The 18,713-nt window shown below is 41.5% G+C and overlaps 1 pseudogene; it reads left to right on the top strand.

Annotated features, from left to right (window-relative positions):
• Nucleotides 1-563: 563 nt before the first annotated feature.
• LOC115854722 (ornithine aminotransferase, mitochondrial pseudogene) lies at nucleotides 564-1,887 on the top strand (annotated as a pseudogene).
• Nucleotides 1,888-18,713: the final 16,826 nt, after the last annotated feature.

Raw genomic sequence — 18,713 nt, 5'->3', positions numbered from 1 at the left:
TTAGATATTGAGTCTTCTCAGTATAAAGAAAGAATATGTCGGAAGGGAACTGATCAGCTGTGGAAGCAAAAGGAGAAAGGAGAACATTACCATTATTCATCTAAGGAGTCTCTGAGGAAAGGGTGTCCCTGAACAGATACGCAGTTGTTGAGATGCCGCTCATACAGTGGAAGGACCATGGGCTCCAGTCAGATAAACCATTCATCCTACAGATACTTCCAGTGTGCCCACTACTTTTTCTGGACAGTTAGGATGTGTCCACAAAAAAAAAACAAAGGTCCCTGCCCAAGGGACTTCCCTGGCAGTCCAATGGTTAAGATTTCGCCTTCCAAAGCAGGGGGTACGGGTTCAATCCCTGGTCGGATCCCACATGCCTCACGGCCAAAAAAACAAAACGTAAAACAGAAGCAGGCAGCTGCTCAGTTGACGCTGCGTGTCCTGGGCTGGCTTCCAAGGTGCCACCAGGAGTTATTGGACCCTCTGAAGACCGTCCCTGGATCTCGGGTTAAAACTCTGTATTCTAATCTGAACTGTGGGAAAAAGGGTTAGCTCGTTGGTGATATTCCTACTTGAAGGACATCATGTTTTCCAAACTAGCACATTTGCAGACTGTTGCTGTCCTTAGTGGAGTTCATTCTTCAGTGGCTTCTGCTACATCTGTTGCAACTAAAAAACAGTCCAAGGCCCTCCATCCTCTGATTACATTTTTGAATGGGAATCTAAATATGGTGTCCACAACTACCATACTTTCCCTGTAGCCCTGGAGAAAGGAAAAGGTATTTGCGTATGGGATGTAGAAGGCAGAAAACATCTTGACTTTCTGAGTGCCTACAGTGCTGTCAGCCAAAGGCATTGTCATCCAAAGATTGTGAATGCTTTGAAAAGTCAGGTGGACAAATTGACCTTAACATCCAGGGCCTTCTACAATAACGTGCTCGGTGAATACGAAGAGTATGTTGCTAAACTTTTCAACTACCACAAAGTTCTTCCTATGAATACAGGAGTGGAGGCTGGAGAGACCGTTTGCAAACTTGCTCGTAGATGGGGATATACCGTGAAGGGGATCCCGAAATACAAAGCAAAGATGGTTTTTGCAGCTGGAAACTTTTGGGGTAGAACATTGTCTGCTATCTCCAGTTCCACAGACCCAACCAGTTATGACAGTTTTGGACCATTTATGCCAGGTTTCAAAATCATTCCATGTAATGATCTGCCTGCTCCTGAGCGTGCACTTCAGGACCCCAACGTTGTCGCGTTCATGGTGGAACCAATTCAGGCGTTGTTGTTCCGGATCCAGGCTACCTTGTGGGCGTGTGAGAGCTCTGCACCCAGCACCAGGTTCTGTTTATTGCTGATGAAATACAGGCAGGATTGGCCAGAACTGGTAGATGGCTGGTTATTGACCACGAAAATGTCAGACCTGATACGGTCCTTCTAGGAAAGGCACTTTCTAGTGGTTTATATCCTGTATCCGCAGTGTTGTGTGATGATGAAATAATGCCGACCATTAAACCAGGGGAACACGGTTCAACGTAGGGTGGCAATCCTACGGCCCTGGAGGTTTTGGAAGAAGCAAACCTTGCTGAAAATGCAGAGAATATGCGTATCATCTTGAGAAATGAACTCATGAAACTACCTTCTAATATTGTAATGGCTATAAGAGGAAATTTACTCTTTAAATACATTTAAATAGTATTAAATGCTATTGTGATGAGAGAAACCAAAGATTATGATGCTTGGAAGGTGTGTCTGTGACTTCAAGATAATGGACTTCTGGCCAAGCCAACCCACGGTGATATCATCAGGTTTGCACCTCTGCTTGTGATCAAAGAGGATGAGCTTCTGGAGGCCATGGAAATCATTAACAAGACCCTCTTGTCTCTCTGAGGGTGACAGTTTTCAGTGGTGCCTGGGAGCCAGCTGGAGACAGGCAGTTCGTAAAACTCTGTGTTTCTGCATTTAACGCAGACATATTCCACTTCCCCCATGTTAAGGGCTTTTTAAAAAATATATGCTTTTCAGTTCATATATAATAGAATGACATTTATAAAAGTGCAGTTTGCTGTGTAACATAACTAAGAGAATGTCCTGGCATCTTGTATTCGATTAAGTGTTTGTGTGTGTGTGTGTGTGTGTGTGTGTGTGTGTGCGCTTTCTAAGGTGAGATGCATCTCTCTATATAGACAACCTTTTAATCAAGTCCCTCAGCACAATTTATATATGTTTTAATAATTTCCTTGCTGGTATAAATTGTTTGTATTTGAAAAAGTTCTATGAGAGTATTGCATAGAAGATTAGCTTAACCTTATACAGTTGAATCATAATCATTGAATTTTAGGAAGGATTAATGGTTAAGCTTATATAAAATACTAGATTTCAGTAAACTCCATATTGGCTAGCACCAAGATGTATTCTATGAATGTCATTACTTTGAATTAAAAATTATTGTTTAACATTCCTAGATTATGTTTTAAGTGTTTGATATAATTTGTAAAAAGTGTTTATTTTCAGTGTTTCTTTAAATTTAAAATAAAGCTCGTATTTAAAATGTCTACGTTGGGAGCAGTGTGTGATTACTGCAGGGTTATCAATTACCTCACATTTTAAAGTCCTCTGAGAATATTCTAACCTGTTTTATTTCATGTGTTTTCTAAGAACATTTTGGTTTCTTTGGTAATCTCTAGAAAAACAAATTATGAAAAGTCTCTTTAAGTACTACCTTTTCCACTTTCAAAATAACTGCTTTTTTCCCATGTGTATGCTAGTATTTACCATTTTTATTAACGTATCCTTCTTATGCATGGTAAAAAAAAAAAAAAACAGAAGCAATAGTATAACAAATTCAATAAAGACTTAAAAAAAAATGGTCCACATCAAAAAAAAATCTTTAAAAAGAAAAGATCCCTGCCCAATATCGTAGACTATAAGCATTAAACCTAATAAATAAGTAAATCATATAGTATGTTAGAAACCAAATAAAAAGGAAAACCTAAAACAAGGTATGAGGAGTCAGGAGGGCCCAGGAGGAAGGGTATGGTGTGATTTGAATTTGAACGGTCGAGGAGTCCTCATGGAGAAGTGGTATTTGAGTGGTGAACGGAAGGTGGTAAGGGAGTTTGCCAGTGGATATCTGGGGGAAACATTCCATGCAGAGCAACTGTCCAAAGATAGGAGCATTCTTGGCACATTTGAGGAATTTCAAGGAGGCCAGGTTGGCAGGAGTTAAGTGAACACAAAGGAAAGTAAAAAGAGATAAAGTCAAAGGGAGATCACCATAGGCCACCGTAAGGTCAGCTGGAACAATTTAAGAAATGATGGTGGCAGGGTCTGGGTGGTAGCAATGAGGTTGTGAGATACTGTTTGCAAAGCATCTTGTTCATGGCAGGAACCAAACCCTGTGGTCGTTATAAGGCACGTCCTTTTTATGATTCTCCGCTCATCATATCAACTTCAGAATATGATTCAGCCTCCTATCATGTTTACTTCCAAGGAAGCCTGCCTCAGCCTCAAAAAGCAAGAATCTAGTCATCTTGTCCACTTGGCAGTTCTGGTTTTCACTATAAATGCACTGTTATTCCAGGTGTATGCTTGAGTCTTTCAGAGCCCCCGTCTTGCCAGTACAACTCTGAGAGATCAATGAATCCCTAGTGGTCTGAGGGTTGAGCCAGGGGGGTCCACACTGGTACGTAAATTGTCCCCCGAAGTCTGCCATTTCTGAAGCCCTTTGAGTGGACGGTCTCTCCTGGGCGTATCCTGACTTTACCAAGTGTTTTTCTTGAATCGAATCACAATAAACATCTAGGATTGGGAGTTACCTAGAGATCTGGGGGAGTTCAGCAACTTTGTTACTTTAATTCCAGTAAGTTAGATTTAGAGACACCGATGGTGCCCTACAGTCTGAAAATCTGAGAATATTCATTTTTTTCCATTTTTATTGCATCAAAAAGGAACATTCTGGATTATGGTTATATCAACATCAAAGAACGTTACTGTTTGTTGGACCCTTCCCATGTAACAGGCACCGTATTAGACGTTTACATTGTGTAATGTCCCAGCCTCAACACAACCCTTCACAGCACAGTTAGTTTAGCTGGACGGGCAGGACCCTGACATCCTGGAGGTCCAGCGCTGGTGCCTGCATGTGGTCCATCAGCAGAAATACACCTGTGAAGACAGGTCCCTCTATTGCTTTGGTCCATGCTGTTGTTTCCATTTATTTGCTTGTTTAATGGAAAGGAGAGGAGGTTGTTTCATTTTGTCTGGCTTTGTTTTGACTGTATTTTTACCATCACACGAATGATGGCTCTTGTTTACTTTTAATTTTGTTTGTTTATTTGTTTACTGATCTACTCTTCGTCTTCAACCAGACCTCTCAGCAATAGGAGTAGGAAAGACACCGAAAGTAGCCACAGTTCCCAAAATATATACTGCAGAGCCCTGGGCTTGCAGGCAGTCACCCCCAAAATGGCTCCTTGGCCAAACAAAGTCTTATAGTAAAGAAAATAGTTTTAATCATGTTTCATCTCGTAGTTTCCAATATTATTTGCCCACACAGCCCTTTTATTGGAAAATAACTATTAAACCTCCAAGACTAGTTCTAAGGGGCAAACTTGGGGGCTGAGGAGATGAGGAACAAGAAAAGTCATTTGTCTGCTTTCTCAGAGGGTTCAGGAAAGAAAAGTGAAAGGTTTTCCCATGAAAATAAGGTGTTGAAATAGAGAAGAAACAGGAGGCATTTCCTTGCTACGCGATTCAAATTGCGGAAAAATCTCTGCAATTCAAGGCAGAAAAGTGAGCAATGATGCTGTGCCTGTGGGATGACAGATCAAGCATTAAACTTAGAATGTGAACTGAGAAGCCACTCAGGCAGCTTCAGGGACGTGCTGTGAAGTCCCATCCGCAGACGCACCCTGCAGCCCTCACTGAGCGCTGACCCGCACCTCAACCCCAGGCCAGAGATAAATGAACATGTGGAAGGGCAGCCAGCCTCCCCTCTCTGTTGCACATCTTCAGGAAGAGTGTGAAATTATCTTTCTTCAAGAAAGGAAGCTGCCTCCTATACCGTTTCTCACCCACCTGGACCAACCGTGGGCAGAGCACCTCTGTCCGTGAGGCCACCGCCTGGTACCACCCCAGATCTGAGGCTTTGCTGGGGACGCCCCGCCAGCCACTGATGAGAGCCAGCCCCACTTCAAACAAGCATAGATCCTGCTCCCTGGTGTTGGAATTAAATCAGTGATCTAAAGTACTGATTTTATTAACTTAATGATTAAATTAGTTAATATCTAGAAAGATTTTTCTGTGCTCTGAAAGGAATAACATCGTCATTTTTATTTTATTTAATGTTCAACACATTAAACTTACAACTAATTACCAAAACTATGTAAATTAAAATTTCTTAAACAGTTAAACATTGATTAAAGTCTGAAATAAAATCGCTTAAATGATTTAAACAATAATTGTAAATTTACTATGACTAATTCTTTTTTTAAATAAATTTATTTATTTATTGGCTGCGTTGGGTCTTTGTTGTTGCACGTGGGGCTTCTCTAGTTGCGGCAAGCGGCGGCTACTCTTCATTGTGGTGCGCGGGCTTCTCATTGCGGTGACTTCTCTTGTTGCGGAGCACGGGCTCTAGGTGCATGAACTTCAGTAGTTGTGGCACGTGGGCTCAGTAGTTGTGGCGCATGGGCTTAGTTGCTCCGTGGCATGTGGGATCTTCCCAGACCAGGGCTCAAACGTGCATCCCCTGCATTGGCAGACGGATTCTCAACAATTGCGCCACCAGGGAAGTCCTGAATATTTTTAAATATTAACTAACTCCAATTAAATATTTAAATAACTCCATAAACAACAAAATGTGTACAATTACAATGAGAATAATGCACTTACAGGTATTTTGTAAAAATTAAGACCCAGGGTTTATTTTTTTGTCTGTATGTCTTCATTATTTTTTCTCATTATTGTTTATATACCTTCTTTTGTTATACTTAACCTGCTTCTTCCCTCTCACAATTAATGTCTCAGATTAGTTGAGATTCTAGGATTTGGGTGACCAAGAAGTAGAATTTTGGCGGGAGTGAAGAATCTAGTTGCTTCTCTCCAAATAAGTTACATGTGAACTGGTAGTCATTTGTCTGAGCTGTTTGTTTGGCTTTTTACCCTCCTTTTTTTCAGACACTAAGACCTTTAAATGCATGCTTTCACCTAGGTTTTTGAAACCTGGCATCTCACTCCCTTATGTATTTTTTTAACTCTTGCATGGCTGGTGCAGCCCGTCCTGTCACAGCTCTTGTCATGCGGAGTAGATAGATCTAGTCCTTTAAGATCTGGTGTTAGGAGAACCTCACTTATGCTTTGTTATATCATAAAAGAGGTACCACTGAGTTTTCATCTCCTCGAATACAAGCCATAGGGTTTGCCTTCTTAGTGATTCTTTCATGTCTTACCAGCTAGTTAATTCATTATCTTAGTACCCTCAATGTTTATTCTTTTCTACCTGGTTGTTTTGTGACACACTCCTTGTGATATGTAGGAAACCTCTCTACCTGGTTGTTCAGTGTACTCCCCAGCATCAGAAAGTCTTACTGGGTAGCAACATTTGCCAAGAAAAAAAGTGCATGTCTATACTTTCTAAATATAAATTTAATAGTAAGCTAAATATAAATTTAATAAAAAACTTACATGTCCGTGCATAAATAGTCCTCTCCTTATGAAAATCAATAAAATAAATATATACCATCACATTTTTCTTTCTTTTCTATTAAAGTTACCGTGCCCTTTGCATTAACTTTTCTGGAATTTTCTAGGACTTTCAAAAAACCACTCATTTCCATTAATTCTGATCAAATTATCACAACTTGACCAAAAGGGGTCTCTTTATATTGCCCCTAGATTCTTTAGCACTACCCCCAACATCCTTGAAAACATCCCCTGCTTTCTAGCTACAATAAGATGGATTTTGCTCATTCTGGATTCTCCTTTGACCATGATATCAGATCAGCTGCTCCCCTGGGAGCCCGGTGTTCCTCTGTGGAGACAAGTGCACGAGACCACATCTATGCGTGGGAGTGTGTAGACTTAGAGTGTCAGCCATGTACACGTGCACTGCTGCTCCTTTCAGCCACTCATATGGAGCTGGAGAAGATATTCATTTTTTTTCTATTTATGTTTTTCTTGCAGTTTTTTATTGAAGTATAGATGATTTACAATGTCGTGTGAATTTCAGGTGTGCAGTACAGTGATTCAGTTACATATATATCTAATTTTTCAGATTCTTTTCCGTTGTAGCTTATTACAAAATATTGAGTAGAGTTCCCTGTGCTATACAGTAGGTCCTTGTTGGTTATCTATTTTATATATAGTAGTGTGTATATGTTAACACCAAACTCCTAACATCTCCCTACCCCGTACCCCTGTGGTAACCATACGCTTGTTTTCTATCTGTGGGTCTATTTCTGTTTTGTGGACAAGTTCATTTGTATCATTTTTTCAGATTCCACATATAAGCTATATCATATGATATTTGTCTTTCTCTGTCTAACTTACTTCACTTAGTATGATAATCTCTAGGTCCATCCACGTTGCTCCAAATGGCATTATTTCATTCTCTTTTATGGGTGTGTAGTATTCCATTGTGTACATATATCACATCTTCTTTATCCATTCATCTGTCAATGGACATTAAGGTTGTTTCCATGTCTTGGCTATTGTAAATAGTGCTGCTATGAGCATAGGGGTGCATGTATCTTTTGGAATTAGAGTTTTCTCCGGATATATGCCCAGGAGTGGGATTCCTGGATCATATGGTATTCTTCTTTAAGGACATAAGTTTACTTTAGTTTTCCCAGTAAGACCCATAAATTGTTGCTCCCTTACATTTCTTAAAGACCAACTTCAAACCACACTGACACACTCCAGATTCTTAACACCCTGAGTAGTACGGGGGCTTCTGCCTGGGTCTGGCCCACATGCTCTCCATGACTGGAGTTGCTGAGGTCCCACCATGCCAAGACCGTCGTCCCTTGCCATCTAATTGCTTGCTATGCATAGCACATCATCTCTTCAAAATTAAGTCTGAAGTTTCCACTCATCCTTTTGTTTCTTCTACCCGTTGAGCAATGAAGATATCCTCATGGAAAAGTCAAGGCTTTTCAGACATTTTGCTTTTAGCAGAATTATATTTCTGGCAGATCATTACATTTGTGTATCTCTTTTTCTTCTGTAAATAAAATTCCCTTCTCAGTGACATGCTCTCTTAAGAATCAGACCCCTCCCAAGTCACGAGGCTTCAGAGGGGTTCAGGATGAGGTCCCTTGTCCACTCCTCCCAGTTCCTCAAGTGACATTTCAGCTCATGAACAGGAACGGGAAGGTGGATCCATGGGCGTACCACTTAGTAAATGTACATTCTGAGAGGCAGCAGCTCTTCCCCTCTGAGTATTCCCCCAGGGGACTTCATTCCCCGAATGGAATACTTTTTCCCGCCATATCAAGAGGCACTTAGTCCTTTGGCAAATCTTAGTCATTTGTTATTTTCTTGCCTAAGTAACTAGGATAAACCTGTCTCCTTCTCTGAGATGCCATCCAAGTGTCTCCTAGAACAAACAAACAACCTGGAGAGGTTAATATTATCCCTTATTATTGTCATTAGCTTTTGGAGGGTATATCACTAATTGCTTATGGTAGTTCCACGTCATCTCAATTAATCCCAACTACAACTACCTGCAAGAGCATCACTTTTATTCCATTTTCCAGATGAGATAACACAAACAGCATTGAATTAACCCCGCTTGGAACTCGCAGGGCAGGGATTAGAACTCACGGCTTTCCCAGAGTCTGGATTGTTAGCTACTAGCTCTGCTTCCTTATTCCTTTCCATCCTTGCTTGTACCCTCATTTTACATCTAGAGAATGTGCCGCCTAAACAGATTTTATATTCCATTAGCCTAATCATCACACAATTAAATTACATACCCTCCTAGCAACTGCCACCGTTCCTTAGTTTTAAACTGTAATTTACAGTAGCCTGGAGACCACATGCTGTTTCCAAACTATGCCCATTAAGTGTATAGACTGTCCACACTCAACCTATCCTATCCTACTGTCCATCTGCAGCTTCCCTCCTGGGCCCTTATCAGTGAAATCAATTACAGCCTCATGTCTTTGCCTTTCACGTGCTGTCAAATCCATTCTCACACTGCACACTCGGGCTAATTGTGTGAATGCCTTTCCCCCGAGTTACTGGGTTTGAACGGTTGCTGAGCCCTGTCACCTCTTGGCCAGCAGCGCACACAATATTCCCACAGTGGTGTGTTGGCCTCATTTTGGATGAACCCTTTGGTGCTGCTCTGGGTGTATCTCTTCTTCTCTCCGCTCCAATTTCCCCTTCCCCAGCAACTTCAGGGGCAGATATGGCTCTAATGCTGATTTGTCCAGAGTCTGTGAATAGAAAATAGTGAAGCTGAAACTATAGGAACTTCTATATATATATCAACTTCTTGAAATACAGATATTTGTTAAATACAAAAGGTGGGAAGGAAAAGAAGGGTACAGCAGAACTCGATGTATATATAACATATAACTTGTATTCTCTTCGACCAACTCAGTCAGCATTTTGAAATGGTGCATGTTTACACATTCAGTAGACTTTTGTAATAGATACCATTAAGGGCTTTTGTGTCTCTCTTCCGTTTCTATCTTCTTCCCTAATGCAGGCTTTAAATTCTCATCTATAATGTCAGTGTCAACTGCCACAATTATGAATATAAAAAAATAATGAAATATCAAAGTATGCCTCCTAAGTAGCAAGTGGAATTTGAATGGTACTCTTAAAACATTCTAGAACATGTTAGATATTTCTAAATTTGGAAGAGGTCTAGAACAATCCCTTCATTTTTCACATAAGAAATTTAGGTGTTTGTTTATATGAAATAATGGAAACAGCTTTTTTGTTAACAAGAATATAGTTAATTAATAATAGTAATTCTGGAATCCCTGACCAAATTTGGAAACAAATATAAAACTCCTACGTTGAGAGAGTGGGAAAATGTGAAAATGCCAGGATCAATTCCATTTCTGAAATAATACTAGCTCCATCTAGTGGCCAAAGTAATAATTTCCAGTTAGTAACATCTGTGTTTATGATTAATGAACTGTGCTTTTTTTTGGGGGGGGGGGGTGTTTGTTTGTTTGTTTAATTGGGATATAATTGCTTTACAACGTTGTGTTAGTTTCTGCTGTACAATGAAGTGAATCAGCTATATGTACACATACATCCCCTCCCTCTTGGACCTCCCTCCCTCCCACCCCCCCTCCCACCCCTCTAGGTCATCACAGAGCACCGAGCTGATCCCCCTGTGCTTTATAGCAGGTTCCCACTAGCTAGATATTTTACACCTGGTAGTGTATATATGTCAATCCTGATCTCCCAATTCATCCCACCCTTCCCTTCCCCCCTGTGTCCACATGTCCATTCTCTACATCTATGTCTCTTTTCCTGCCCTGCAAGTAGGTTCATCTGTACCATTATTCTAGATTCCACATATATGCGTTAATATACAATATTTGTTTTTTCTCCTTCTGGCTTACTTCACTCTGTATGACAGACTCTAGGTCCATCCACATCTCTACAAATGACCCAATTTGATTCCTTTTTATGGCTGAGTAATATTCCATTGTATATATATACTGCATCTTCTTTTTAGGTCTAAATATTTGAATAATTTAGACTACAAATGTAGTAAATGCTACCATTTCTGCCTGTGATTAGCCTCTTCCAAAGAACATAATGATTCATAAATTGTTGTTTAAAGTGAAATTGGAAAAGACGCAAAATCCAGTACAGAAAACATAAGGTATTTCCTCAATTATCTTCCAAGAAAAGTTTGTGTTCATCTAAAAATCCATTGATATATTTATTATTAAAAACAGCAACAAAATACTATTTTTAACCAAGGCAATACAATTCGTACCAATTTATTATTTAATATACATTGCCAACCAAAATGTAAAACACATAAATTATTTATTGATTCTAAAAATCCATGGGATTAGTGCCTTATTATCATTTTCCTGTTCTTTGGACTAATAAACTAGAGCATAATGAGTGGATTGCTGCATTTGTATAGGGAGGGAAAGCCCATTTTGTGTTTATCTAGCGCAAGAGTTGTTACCTAGGATTCTGTGAAAACGTAGACATTTCAAGCTAAACTTTCTGTGTTTGTGTGTATTTGAGAAGAAGAAACTTAAGCTCTCTTCAGATTCTCAAAGGAGTTTCTGGCACCTTAACTGTTTATGAAACCCAGAGCACCAGTTACACAAGTGGGTTCAGTGAAAATTCATCAAGTTGTGTGCTTGAGTCATGTTATACCTGAAAAGAAATTTGACAACTTTAGGAACCATTGTTTTTTTGTTCCCAAACTTATGTAATAAACCCTCACCATGTGCTGAGATAAATATGTGGTAAAGGTTATTAAAGCCTTTTGAGGATCAAATTCTCCAGTGGTAAAGTATGAGGAACTTCCCTTGGGTTGTTGAGAAACCTACTCTAAAAACTACTATAAAATTAAAACTTTCTGAAACTTGATCCCTGCTTCCAAAACCCACCCATGCTGCTTCTTACTACTTCTTCCTCCACAGCTGGTAAAGTGATGTTTGGAATCTTTAATGCACTGCCTGAGGAAGAGAATTAGATGCTTATTGTCACTCTCCCACAAGAAAGGAAAAAGAACTTGGAAAAATAAAGAACATGAAAGATATGCATGCTTTAGATTTGTATTATAGCACCAAGCCTGTGCTGGTGATCTATTTCTCATCTCTCACCTTCAGATTCCGCTTGTTTTCCTGCTCTGTGAAAGTAAACCTGGGCCTTTGAAATATTCTTCCTCTGCCACTTGAGCCTGAAGCTTTGTGAGTAGAAGGTGCCAGGGAGACATCGCAGGAGGAAAAGAGTTTTGCTTCCTGGTTGCAGGGTGCTCACCCAGCAGGGTCCTGCTGGTTCGGGGCTTCTCGGGTCCCAGGCTCATGCGGCGTCCAGCCCGGGCAGTGCCTGGGGGTCAGCACACTCAGCGGGCAGCAGCTTCCTCCAGCCCCACCCCTATGGTGCATGCACACACACACACACACACACACACACACACACACACACACTCGGTGCTCTTGTAGCAGAGCGCCTGACTCATCAGGGTTCAGCTCCTGCTGATGGTGGTGCGTGGCACCCAGCAGCCAGCTGCCTCCTGGATGGCCCCGTGTGGGGTTCTGGGTGGACGTCCTCCTCTGAGATGCTTCCCCGTGAACAGCTCTCCCTGGCTCTCTGGAGGGTGGATAGCCAGCAAATCCTGCCCGTGGGACCCCACTGGGACATCCATGCTACGCACGAACCAGGGCAGTGAGCAATTCCAAAAGGGTCTGTGTCTGAGCCTGGGGTCTCCTCTTGGGGCACTTCATCCCAGCCCCAGGGACCCTGACCGGTCCTTATGCTGTTATTCCTGTATTCTTCAGAGTTTTTTCCAATTCTTAGTACCCCATCCCTCACGTTCTAATCCCCTGGTGTAATTAATAATTCTTTGTGTTAAACTTACATGGTTCGGGCTTCCCTGGTGGCGCAGTGGTTAAGAATCCGCCTGCCAATGCAGGGGACACGGGTTCGAGCCCTGGTCCGGGAAGATCCCACATGCCGCAGGGCAGCTAAGCCCGTGCGCCACAACTACTGAACCTGCGCTCTAGAGCCCACGAGCCACAGCTACTGAGCCCGTGTGCCACAGCTACGGAAGCCCGCGCACCTAGAGCTTATGCTCCACCACAAGAGAAGCCCGCGCACCGCAGCGAAGAGTAGCCCCCGCTCGCCGCAACTAGAGAAAGCCCGTGGGCAGCTACGAAGACCCGACGCAGCCAAAAACAAATAAATAAAAATTTTTAAAAACCCAAAACTTACACGGTTCAACTTATTGTGTGGTTGTCCTCTCCTCAGTGGACCCAGAGGCTGTTACAGCCTCAGTCTCCACTCAGCTGAGATGTGCTAAAGGAATCTATCAATATGTGAAGAGAATAGTAACTAGATTACATTAACTCTATAGAACAGTTAATCTGGTTAAACACAGTTGTATGGCTTGCTACCTCCTCTTTACAAAGATTTCAAATACATGAAGAGTAGAGACGAATCCTTAATTGACAGCAGTTATGCAAACAGGACCAATTTTTGTATGTGCAATTCAGAGAAGCTTGTAAATCAGATATTTGTACAATGGAGTAGCGTTGAAAGGTGTGAAGATCAGAACTATGGAAAAATATCTGAGAATTCTTAACCAGTCAAATAACTCAAATATGGTTCTTTTCCTTTAAAGTCCAGAGACATCTTAACAGCAAAGAGCGTGAGTGGTATGGTGGATGGTAATTTGGGGTTATTGCAGCAGCCATTTTCCACTGGTCCACCATTCTCTCTCCGCCAGTGGTTTGTGGAAGTCTGACTACCTAACACCTCCATCCTCCTCCGCCCCCTCCAAGCCCCACCCTATGTATGACATGAGTCTGGTGATCAGCTCTCCCACCCTCTGGCCACGAAGATTGGTGTAAAATGGGCACAGGACACAAATCTATCTAATGAGTGTGAACCTGAGCACTTGACTGGAATGTTTTGCAAAGAGAAGATCTCTTTCTGCTGGGCTTACTGAACAGCTAGGATGTAACCCTGGATGTGCTGATCCCATCTCAGCCAGTGCACAGGAGAAACCTGTCTGATAAAGAGGGAAATGGGAAAGCAGAGCCAGAAGATGCAAAAAAAAAAAAAAAGAAAGAAAGAGAGATTGCTGATGACATCATCTGACAACCTGGATCTGGCCTCCAGCTGCAGGTCATCTAAAGTTTTCAGAAACAGGAGATGATGAAAACAGGTCAGTAAGAGCTGAGTTCTGTCCCTGGTGGTCAATATAGTCCTGACGGCTACTGTCACTGCCAGTGGTTTGTGTGCCAGAGGCCCTTTGGTCGGTCGTAGGCGAGAGCGAGTGAGGTTCAGCCAGGTTTGTATTAAGCGCCTACTGTGTACACAGCTCTCTGTGCTAGAGAATGAGCATTGGAATGATCACATCTGACAAGCTTTTCAGGGGCGGTTGGCATCCTTACCAGAGCAGACACTTCTACCCTCAGTGTTCAGTAACAAAGTGTCACTGCTCTGGATGAGGCAAGCTTCCTTAGAATATTTGGAAAAAAACACTTGGCAAAATGGCAAAACACAGTTTTTACGCTGCAATTCTTTTTTCTTTTTTTTGCAATCTCTGATCTATTTTTTTCTCACTCTTTTACCAGTTGATGGTGGTGGAAATATTGAGATAGAAATAACCCGCCCAGATCCAGGCCAGACTTCAGGCAGACCTGAAGCAGAATAGGGAAGCTGGTGAGAGGCTGAGGTAGCCGGCTCCCTTGTCCTCTTCACATACATTTAAAGTTTTCACCACTGTCTTTGTTTTTATTTTTTATTTTCAAGACTGCTTGTCACGCGCCCCAGATCCGGGAGAGATTTGTATAAAATATAAAAGCAAATTTTAAAAGAAATACAAGATGTGACATAGTGACAAAAGCCAGAAAATAGTGCCTTCGAACGGACCTGTCCCTCTTTCTTTGGGTCCTGCTTCGTCTTCTCCAGCTGGGGGGTGACAGTCTGAGGGCCTGGTGTCTGTCAACGTTTCTCACAACCCTGATATTTAAACACAGGCCTCTTTGTAGTGATTTTCTTCCGTGCAGTCTTTTTTGGAAATGCGCCAGAGACATTTAATACAAAAGGTCAAGTTTTCTCCCCTGCCTTCCATTTAAAGCAAAATATTTTTTCTTTATTTTATTTATGGAAGGGTTAAGTTCATTATTCTTATCATGCCATCCTAGGTTGCTTCATTACAATCCATAACTAGTGTCAGTTTTTTATAGTTTAATCTGTTCTCGGATGTTGACATTTTCTCCTAGATGCTTATCCCTATTTGTTAAATTTCTTTTTTTTTCTTTTTTTCTTTTGTACTTAAAATTCAAAACTCAGTGCCAATCTTTTTTGAAACTCTGTACTTTTCTGTTTTGCTACGAATGTTTTTTATGAGGGAAATATTCTTAGAGTGGTGGTTACACGACAATCTGGGACTAAATGAATGCTATTTGCTATATAATCTCATCTTCTAAATGTATCATTTTAAATAATTCTATCAAAAGATGGATTCATATGAAAGTATTCTAGAACACTACTCATTATGTTACAACGTACCATATGTTAGCAGTAAACTGTCAGCTCTAAGAAGTACAGTCTGCAAGTGATCTAATCATAAAGCAACATACATCGGGTGCTGTTTATTGGCACTTCGTCCTAGAAGTTAACATTTACTCTTTGTCTCAAAATGAACATTAGACATTACAAAACTAGAACCTGTTCTCCAAATATTCTAAAGTAAGATAACTTAATACCTGTCACTCCGAAGTGAACAGAACACATCTCATCTGCTCACAGTCTCTTCTCTCTGCAAAGGACCTCTTTGTTGACAGAGCAGGTGTGGCTACTTTGGACAAGAACATCAAACTTTCTGTAATTCCTAAGGATGTACCATTGACTCAATGAATGCCTCCCCTCAAAGGCTGTAAAGGGAGAATTTAAGCAACATTTTCACCTGCTGGAAGTTTAAATGTTTGTGAATAGTTAAAAATGCAAATATGTAACAAGATTGAGTTATGGCTGTTCTACAGTTAGTTACACATTATTATTTAGAGCATGTTAATTTTAATCCACGTGCTTTCTAACGCCAAAAGGATTTGAAAGTGTTCACAATAAAGTATGTGCCTTTACAGCAAGGTCCTACTGTGTAACACAGGGACTATATTCAATATCTTGTAATAAGCTATAATGGAAAAGAAACTGAAAAAGATACAGATATAGTTAGATAGATATACATATAGGTATAACTGAATCAATTTACTGTATACCTGAAACATTGTAAATCAACTATACTTCAATAAAAAACAAAAATAAAATAATAAAATCCACTCATATCATAAATGAAAAAAAAATGAATAAAACATATGCCATTAAAATTATCAGGATAAAACATCATAATCCAAGAAAGGAGATATTAACATAATTGTACCAGGACAAAAAAGGCTACAAACACCTAGAATACATTTTGCCAGGCAAGGCAAAAAAACAAAGCATAATATATTGTATAATGATCAGCCAGTGAAAGGAAGTGTAATCCTTCAAAAGACACAAACATTTTCCAAGCACTAATCTCTAAGGTTGATTGCTCAAAGTCTACAGGAGGAAAAATTAAGTATATTACAATCTATAAAAGTTTTACAAATATACAAAAATCTATCCTATGACCAGCTTTTACTTAATATCAATGACAACCAAGGAATAGATGTTAAGCCTTCCTCTTGTGAAAAAATGTTTTTGAAGCACTAACATTATATTTTTAGGTAAATGATATCAATTGGTGTGTAGGTCATACATAGAAAAGATCAGGATAAAATGGTTTTCAAATTGTTCTGGGTGGAATTCTAGAAATTTCGTGCTGGAGCCTCCAGGCTGAGCCGGTTGTGCTCCGCAGAACTCCCCATTCTCCCCACCCTCCCCCATTTCCACAAAAGCAGCTCCACCTTTATATGTGTAAGGCTTCTGCAGATGATCGCACCAGAGGCACAGTTTCCAAGCTGAACAGGGACCGTCAGGGTGAGTACTCTATGCCAATCAGGTTCTAGCTCAGGTAGCCTCTATGCAGCGTGTTTCTTCAACATCACTTGCCGATTCTTACAACAACCCTAGGAGGGTGTCATTATTATATCTCTTTTACTGACACCAGGAAACTACGACTTTGAAAAAAGGCATTTTATGAGTGAAGAAGAGGGGAGGTTCCTGGAAGCCCAGGTCATTGGGATTTTGAAGTCATCAGGGAGAATGACAGGCGTGGCTCTGGAGAGTGGAGGTCTTCAAGAAATGAGGAGAGTGGCATTCACAGCAAGGAGTGGCCAGTAGAATCTGTGGGGGAAATTCAGCACTGGAGATTTCTAGGAAAGAGAGAGGGCCAGTGAGGACATCTGTTCTCCCTCCCAGATCAGGGGCATGAGAAGGATGGAAGAAAACATGTCCTGGGGGCCCAACCAGGTGTGAGGACAAGATTAAGGAAATGTTCAGGAAGTGGGTTGGGGACCATGGATTTGTACTGATGACGAACCACGAGGTCCAGGGCCATGGAAGAAGAGCAGGTGGAAGATGAAGTCAGAAGTGGGAGGGGCAGAGCCATGGGAGCTTCTGCCCGTGGTTGACGTAAACAGAAATACGGGCCATGGTGAGATTTTCTTGATGGACCCATCAAAGGGGTGGGTTTTTAGAAAGGTAAGTTTCTTAAAGGAGAACCCAGATAATTAGAGCTTCCACTTGACCCCTGCTAATAGGGACATGGACTCTAGAGAAGCGTGGGCTTGCACTGAGTGCCTGGCTTCCCCCTTAAATTCTGCAAATGGGGCTTCAAACTCGCAGAAGGGCCATCTCACCCTACGGTTCTGCACCCACTCCAGTGTGTGGGCTTTTCCCCACACCAGCAAGCAATTCTCTGACACCAGCAGGATGACTCAGTCCTGAGGCTATCCACCTGGGGACACCATCAGGTCCCACACGTTCAGAGCTAAAAGACTGCCCTCCCCCTGCTTCAGATGCCAATCTCAAGTGCAGGTTGTCACCTGTGCTCCCGAACAACCCAGCTATAGATTGGAGGTTCTGAGGACCCCACTCTTTGGGTGTGATTAATTTGCTAGAGCAGCTCACAGAACTCAGAGAAATAGTTTACTTACTAGATTACTGGAACAGCTAGATGGAAGAGCTGCACAGAGCAGGGTGTGGTAAAAGGAGACAAAGCTTCCATGCCCTCTGCAAATCTCCATGTGTTCACCAACCCGGAAGCTCTCCAAACCCTGTCCTTTTGAATTTTTATGGAGGCATGTCACATAGGCACAATTGATTAGGTCGTTGGCTATTGGCCATGATTCAACCTCCACCCAGAGGTTGGGGTGGGCAGTGACTGAAACTTTCAACCCTCCAGTCACATGGCTGGTTTTCCTGGCTACCAGCCCCCATCTTTAGATACTTTTGAAAAGTCACTTCATGGACATAAGCTCAGCTGTAATTGAAAGGGGTTTGTTATAAATATCAAGACACCTTTATTTCTCTTATCACTTAGGAAATTCCAAGGGTTTTAGGACCTCAGTGCCAGAAATGAGGACGAAGACCAAATACATATTTCATATTATAGACCACAATATCACACACCCCAAGGATGAGGGGGCTCCCATTTGACCCTTTCTAGTAGAGAAATGGAGGCCAGATGGAGGTGTCCTTACTGGGAGCGTCATGAGTGGTTCCTCTTAACATCTACCAGGGCAAGCAGTTTTTGAGCTTATAAGTTATAGATCTAGCTGGCAAGATAGTCCTATTTCAACAACTCTCTGGAAGCAGATTCCTACTGGTCCAGTTTAAGTTTGGATCTAATCATCTGTGACCAGGGCCTGTGTGATCCTGTCGCAAAAAATGGCTTCCAAGAGTCCAGGGACATGACAGAGAGAGGCAAATGAGGGCATCCTTGTGTGCTGCTGCGCAGACCCCAACAGATGTCCTCTGGGAATCTGATCAAAAAGAGAGTTTAAAAAGACTTTTAGATTTCAGGGCTGAGATCTGTCAACAATAAGTGACAGAAA

Source organism: Globicephala melas, chromosome 14 (genome assembly GCF_963455315.2).
Source record: "Globicephala melas chromosome 14, mGloMel1.2, whole genome shotgun sequence".
NCBI lineage: Eukaryota > Metazoa > Chordata > Mammalia > Artiodactyla > Delphinidae > Globicephala > Globicephala melas.
This window is presented reverse-complemented; position numbering and strand designations above follow the sequence as displayed.